The sequence below is a fragment of the Centroberyx gerrardi genome, chromosome 17 (assembly GCF_048128805.1).
Source record: "Centroberyx gerrardi isolate f3 chromosome 17, fCenGer3.hap1.cur.20231027, whole genome shotgun sequence".
Taxonomy (NCBI): domain Eukaryota; kingdom Metazoa; phylum Chordata; class Actinopteri; order Beryciformes; family Berycidae; genus Centroberyx; species Centroberyx gerrardi.
The window spans coordinates 16,753,012-16,759,028 of record NC_136013.1 but is presented as its reverse complement, the minus strand read 5'-3'; the positions used below and the strand labels follow the sequence as shown (position 1 = coordinate 16,759,028).

The 6,017-nt window shown below is 42.1% G+C and overlaps 1 protein-coding gene across 4 annotated transcripts in view; it reads left to right on the top strand.

The window, feature by feature from the left end:
- Positions 1-563: 563 nt before the first annotated feature.
- Positions 564-6,017, top strand: part of LOC139912006 (pleckstrin homology domain-containing family G member 3) — a 35,669-nt gene continuing 30,215 nt past the window's right edge. For all 4 annotated transcript variants that reach the window (XM_071899688.2, XM_071899678.2, XM_071899669.2 and 1 more), the window contains exon 1: positions 564-701. The gene's annotated coding sequence lies outside the window, so the exon portion shown is untranslated. The remainder of the gene's footprint in view (positions 702-6,017) is intronic.

Here is a 6,017-nt window from a genome sequence, read left to right as displayed (position 1 = left end):
AGAAATGCTCCAGGTGAATGGGCTGCCTCCTACTCTTCTTAAAAAAAAACCCTCATTCTTTCTTGTTCGAAAGTTGTAAAAAGGACATGCGTTTTCAAATGCAGTGAACAAAATGGACCCAGTAACCAAAGTAGTTGTTTGGTGGCTGTTTTTTTGTTTTTTTTAGAAATCAAGCGGCACAAAGCTAACGAAAATGTGTATCTGGTACTGAATTGATGTTTTAATTAATTTATTAGCCAAATGTTGTTGTATATGACAACTAAAGTCAAACAAATAGTGAAACAGGAAACACATGCCAATACTATTTATTATTTATATAAACCGTAACACATAACAATAAAATGCAGCATTTTTCCACGCTATTCACGCTTCCATGCCCTCTGCCCCAACGTCAGAGAAGATTCCCACTCTCCCAACACTGTGTTGGGTCGTTCCTGTCGTAATTCCGATATTTCCGACGGGACATGAACGCGGCATTTTATTCTTCGCTGTTCTTGAAGCTCAAACGCATCAGCGTTTGGTTGTGGATAGCTGTGTTGGTTGATGATCCGCACTGGGATGCGTGTGTGTGTGTCTGAGCGGCTTTACCATGTGAAATGAAGTAACTAACGGAGTAACCTCGAGATTTAAAGAAAAGAAACGACCGAGAAAAGCTTTACTACCGAGCAAGCGTGTTGGGAGAAAAGGAGTTAGGAAAGTCGGTAAGTGCTCCGCTTTTGAACACTGCTCGAATTAATCAAGTGTTATGGGTTATGATACGCGTCTGAAGGATTTTCTTCTATGCTAATCTTGCTAATCTGTGTGTGTGAAATGTGTTGGGTTTTGTAGGCTGCTGATAAACACCAGTGAAGAAGTGTGTAAAGTTTTCTGACTTTTGTGAGCTCTGTCAGGCGCGTCTCGTGCTGTTGATTTGTGAAAAAAAACAAAACCTAATATCCCTTCAGGTTAGCAACTCATCATCGGTCCATGTCAGAAAAAATGAACAAATCAAAGGAAAAGCCCCTGTAGTGTGTGGAAATGAAAAAAAAATCTAGCATGCATGTATCTCAATTATGAGAGCTAATACTGTCATCCAGCCTAGAGAATGCACTCTGGACTCCTGTACTCCAAAAACACTGTAACGCATCCCCATTCCTTATGATCCCATCACCTCCACCTTTGGTTTTGCAGACCGTGCATATAGATTTCAGATGAATTTCTGCTGAATGGGCTATATAATTCCTCATATGTCTTTAACTCTAGTCATCACCAGTCAGCGTGAAGCTCTGGCAAGAGCAAGAGTTTCAGGTAGATAGTGATGTTTGTTCTTTGAGAAAAAAACACTCTCTGTTGAGTGAACTTTGATCAGCTGCTGGAATCTGGAGGCTTTTTTAGGTTGTCAGATTTTCCCAGTTTAGCATCAATTCCAGACTAACTGTGCGAAAAAGAAAGAGCCTCTACTATTTTGACTCCATGCTGCAACTGAATCATTTGCCATTTCCCCTTTTCTTGCATCTTCTTTTCCCCCCTATGGTACTCATAGTTTGTCATAGCAAACCTAATTGCATTTTCTAATAAGCGTTCCAGTGAGACAAAGTGAGGGTTTTAAATGCAGGCTGTTCATAGGTCAATGCATTTCCCCACCAGCTGTTTTGAAAGAATAGCGCAAAATCAATCAATTGCTACTGAAAAGTCCATCTTTTGCGTCTTTGACCTCACTTGACCTTTCAGACAATAACGTCTCAACTTGGTTTCAGATAAACGTTCCCTCAATGGAATGAGCAGCAGCCTCTTCCAGGTGGTCCAGGCAGGAAGTTGCCCAAGTGTGTGTTGGCTCTCAGGAGGAAGAGGGTTGGCACATACCTTATTTCCTTCTTCACTAGTCTTTGGTATGCTGCAGAGTGGAAGTGTGGCTTCAACTCTTGAAGCCTTATTTACGTACTTGCATAAACCATTTAGAGCTTTTCACAAGTCACCTCTTATGTTATTTAATGGCTAAATGCAGCTTAGTTTGACTTTAATGTTCTCATTGAGGCGATTTGTTTTGCAGCTTAAAAACAGTTACAGCAGACAGCACTTATTTCAACAGTCAGCACACAAGCATATCACATGATAAAAGTGGAATCACCTATTAAAATAAAATGCATACTGTGCAGTAATAATACAGTTTCAGGGTTTCAGTGCTTTATTATCAACAACCCTCAGGTGGCATGCACATATCAAGATGAAGTGCAAAAAGTAAAATAAAGTGCCTACTATGAAGTGCACACCACATAATGAAGCATCATATTTAACTGCAAAATAGTTCATAAAGAGTAAAAATTGTTTGAAAGTAATAATGATCAAAATAAAAACAAGCAAGCTAAAAGAAAATGCAAGCAGCCTCAGAGTTAAAGTGCATATTGGTCGTGTTATGTAGGACTGCCGTACATTGAACAGCTGTTTTTATGGCTCCAGCTTATCTCCACTGTGTTTAACTGAGTGATGGCTGAAGGGATGAATGAGTTTCTGGCTCTCTTTGTTTTAGTTTGATGCTGCGTTGAGGAAAATTAGCATAGACCTAGATCTCTTGTGACCCTGAAGTTACAACTTTTTCAAGTTACAGCTAGGGTTACACTGGGAGAGTTAAAGGTCAACTTTTAAAGCAAACAAGACCCGAGAGCATTGCCTTCGTTTGAAAGTGGAGAGTGTGTGCTTTGAGTGATTTAGCACTCTCAGAAACCCAAGGGAGGTCAGAGTGAGTGTTGGTGCCGTCACGATGTTGACAAGGGACGAGGGAGCTGCTTTGCCTGCAAAAGTCGTGTAATGCACCTTTAACTGGGCACGCTCCAGTTCTATTTGAAGACTTGCCCCCTAATTTTAACCAGCAGCCCCCTTCTTTCCCCTCCAAACCCTGCAGGACATTATGGAGGACTACTTACCCACTGGTTGCCTACCGTTCATAATTTTTAGGAACCTGAAGTCTTCACTTGTCATTTGCCAGTTAAGATGGCACTTGCCATCCTCACTTGCCAGGTATGCATTCCAAAATCTGCATTCTGTGGTCATAGGTCATTGGTGGTGAAGTGAGAATTGCCATGCCTTCCCTCCACCACAGCAGGGAGTGATTATTCTGCCATTAGGGCCATTATGGCTGGGATGTACGTGCAGTATGTGGGCAAAGCTCTGTTTATCTTCACATTGCTCTGTGGGTGTTCATCGGGATGGATCGCTTATCGCCCCATCGGAGCCGCATGCTCAGAAATGCAATTACGGCGCGGACTAAAATAAGAGGCTCATGTTGTGTGTGTCTGTGGGAAGTCATGGGTTAGTGCAGCGCTATTCTAGGAGCTGCGGATTTGATTGAGATGAAGAGAGCCGTCTGGCTTATTGTTTTCCCCAGTGAATGAAAAGCTGTTAGTCTCTTAAGGCCCGGTGTCAGGGACAAAACGGCAGGAGTAATGTGGGAAAGAGGGCACCCAGAGAAAGGCTGTTTGTCAGAGGGTATTTTCTGCCGTGGTAGACGGGGGTAAGGGGGTAAGAGAGAGGTCAAGCAACATAAACATGGCACTGACGCTGAAATAATAAAGGCTCTCTGTCTCAGGCGGCCAGTAGACCTCTGGACCTCTGCCTGCCATCCCAGGTCGGATTTTTATTTTTCACTTTCTGAACGTAAACATCCTTCCTGACTGACGGCGTCTGAAAGAAACCCGCCCCACCATGTCTGGCTCAAGACATCCCAGGAGGCTGATGTCATACTCCCAGAACCCCCTGGGCCTTGTCGGGGTAGACGGTGCGTGGACAAGGAAACGTGATGCGGTCGTTCTCCGACTGTGAGAGAGGGGTGCAGCGCCATTTCTCTAGACTATTTTTAGCTTCTCCTCCATCAACTCATTCCGCACAAGGAAACATCCTTTTGTGTTGTTAATTGTTGCACACAGCGGGGAGCAAGTTCCCCTTTTTCAATGTGAGTGATTGCGTAAAGTAGAAATACTATACAGATGTTGGATCCGGTCTGTAGCGCTATTACAACTGAATCAGATATTGCAACATGGCAATTGATGGGAATTTTCTTTGGAGACTCCACCATGAGAATAACACTTCTCAGGATTTGAAACCAGATACGTTACATTGATTGGCAGCATCCTTGGTACCCAATAGGAAGCCTTTATTTGGCTGAATATGATGTCACATCCTTCCTGTCCTGTCTGTGCCCCCTCTAACCCTTCCTGGACAGACAGAGAAAGTGGCATGTCTGCCCAAGAGCAGAAGTCTCATGTTCTTCAGGTCGCCTCTGTGGACGACTTCAGTGGTTTCACTTCTCTCATAACCTTGATGGGCTGTCAATGGTGAAAAATGCTCCAGATAGTTATCACCCCCCAAGGACTTTTTCATCTAACAATGCCAGGCCTGAGGTCTCAGTTCAAGGCAGTTGGGAGTGTGTGTATGTTTGTGTACTTTCTCAGGGTGAGGCTTTCGACACATTTGCGGTGATGACTCATTGTGAATTTCTTCTGTATTTGCACAAGTCCACTATCTTGGCCAACATCTGTCCCCCTTGATCATCTGTTTGTTGTTGGTTTTTTAGAGGTTTTTTAGAGAAAGATCTCTGCAGGAATTCAGGCTTTGGCCGCCTGGATCAGTCTAAAGCCTGGCGATTAGAAGAACACAGAAGTTTATCAGCTCATCTGATAGGGGACACAGAAGAAGTGGTCCATTGCAGGTCTATCTTTTAATAAGCATCAGACTGGCTCTTGTGGCATCTGTCTTCTATTAGGGAGCAAGCTGCAGATTCCCATACGGGAGGTTCATGTTGCGGCTAACGCAGTCATCAGCTGTGGGAACCAAATGCTCTCCATTTGTGTGTAATGGCTGCTGGTTGAAGCACAGGTGGCCAGCTTGGCATGAATGTTAGCCTGTATATAGTGTTTTCTTTAGGATTCCAATGTAGCCTTGCCTCCTTCCCTAGGAAAACAAGGATTTGGAGTTGCCATAGGTCAGCAAAGTGGGGATGAAGGTTAATGAGTTACAATGGTTGAATTCTGTCCAGATGTGTTACGGTTGTGGGTTACACTACTATACCATGTCCTTGCTGTAAGACATTTTCACAGATCATTTCCTTCCCCCACCCAAAGCGTCTTTCTACACCTGCAGACACACACAGTCTTTGATTAGACAATGGAAAAACATTTTCTAAGCTTCAGACTTATATATTTACCTTTTGAGCCCCAGAGAGAGAGATTAGCATAGTTTTGGTCTGGTTATTAAGCGGGGTTAGGTCATAGTATTTGGAATTATCAGAGGATTTCACTAGTTCACTGCTCACTGGGACAAGTTCAAAGCCTGCCCCGCAACATGAACACCACTCCTAGAGGTTACACAGACTCCCCACCACTTGAAAATCAATTGGCCAAGCTTGGTCAAAGGGTGTTTGAAGAGGCTTCAGTCTTCAAGAATGTCGCTCTAGCAGTGCTTCACTGACTGAGCATAAATTAGTTTTACAGCATCTGTTGTCCTGTTTGCTCTCAATAATTCAACAACATTATTGATTTCAGTGACATCATGTTTAATGCGAGGCCCCACAGGTGAAAAAGGATTTTGGTTGGATTGGTCAATTTTGAGATATAATAATATTTTTGCTGCGTCAAGTACACCAAGCATAAAATTAGCTAAAAAAAAAATGACGAATGATGACATGCCCTGTATGCTAAACACTTTTTTCAACTTTGTAGATATTCCCAATAAATTTGATTTGTTTCTTCTTAGAAAATAACTTGTAATTTACAATGTATTTTTTAAACATCTTTAGTTGTTTCTATTAATGGGGTATTTTGCGTGAGCAAATAGCAAAAATCTGAGATTTTCACCATATATTGTACCTATATGGTATTTTGTTAATCATAAAAAAACAAGTTTTATAAATCCCTCTAACTTGCCAACTATTTAGTTATTCATCAAAATGCAACAGGAAAATACACAAACATTTGTGTTCAGATTTTTAATGAAATATTAGCTAATTTGAATATGTTAATAACAAAACAATTAAGTCATAATACAAA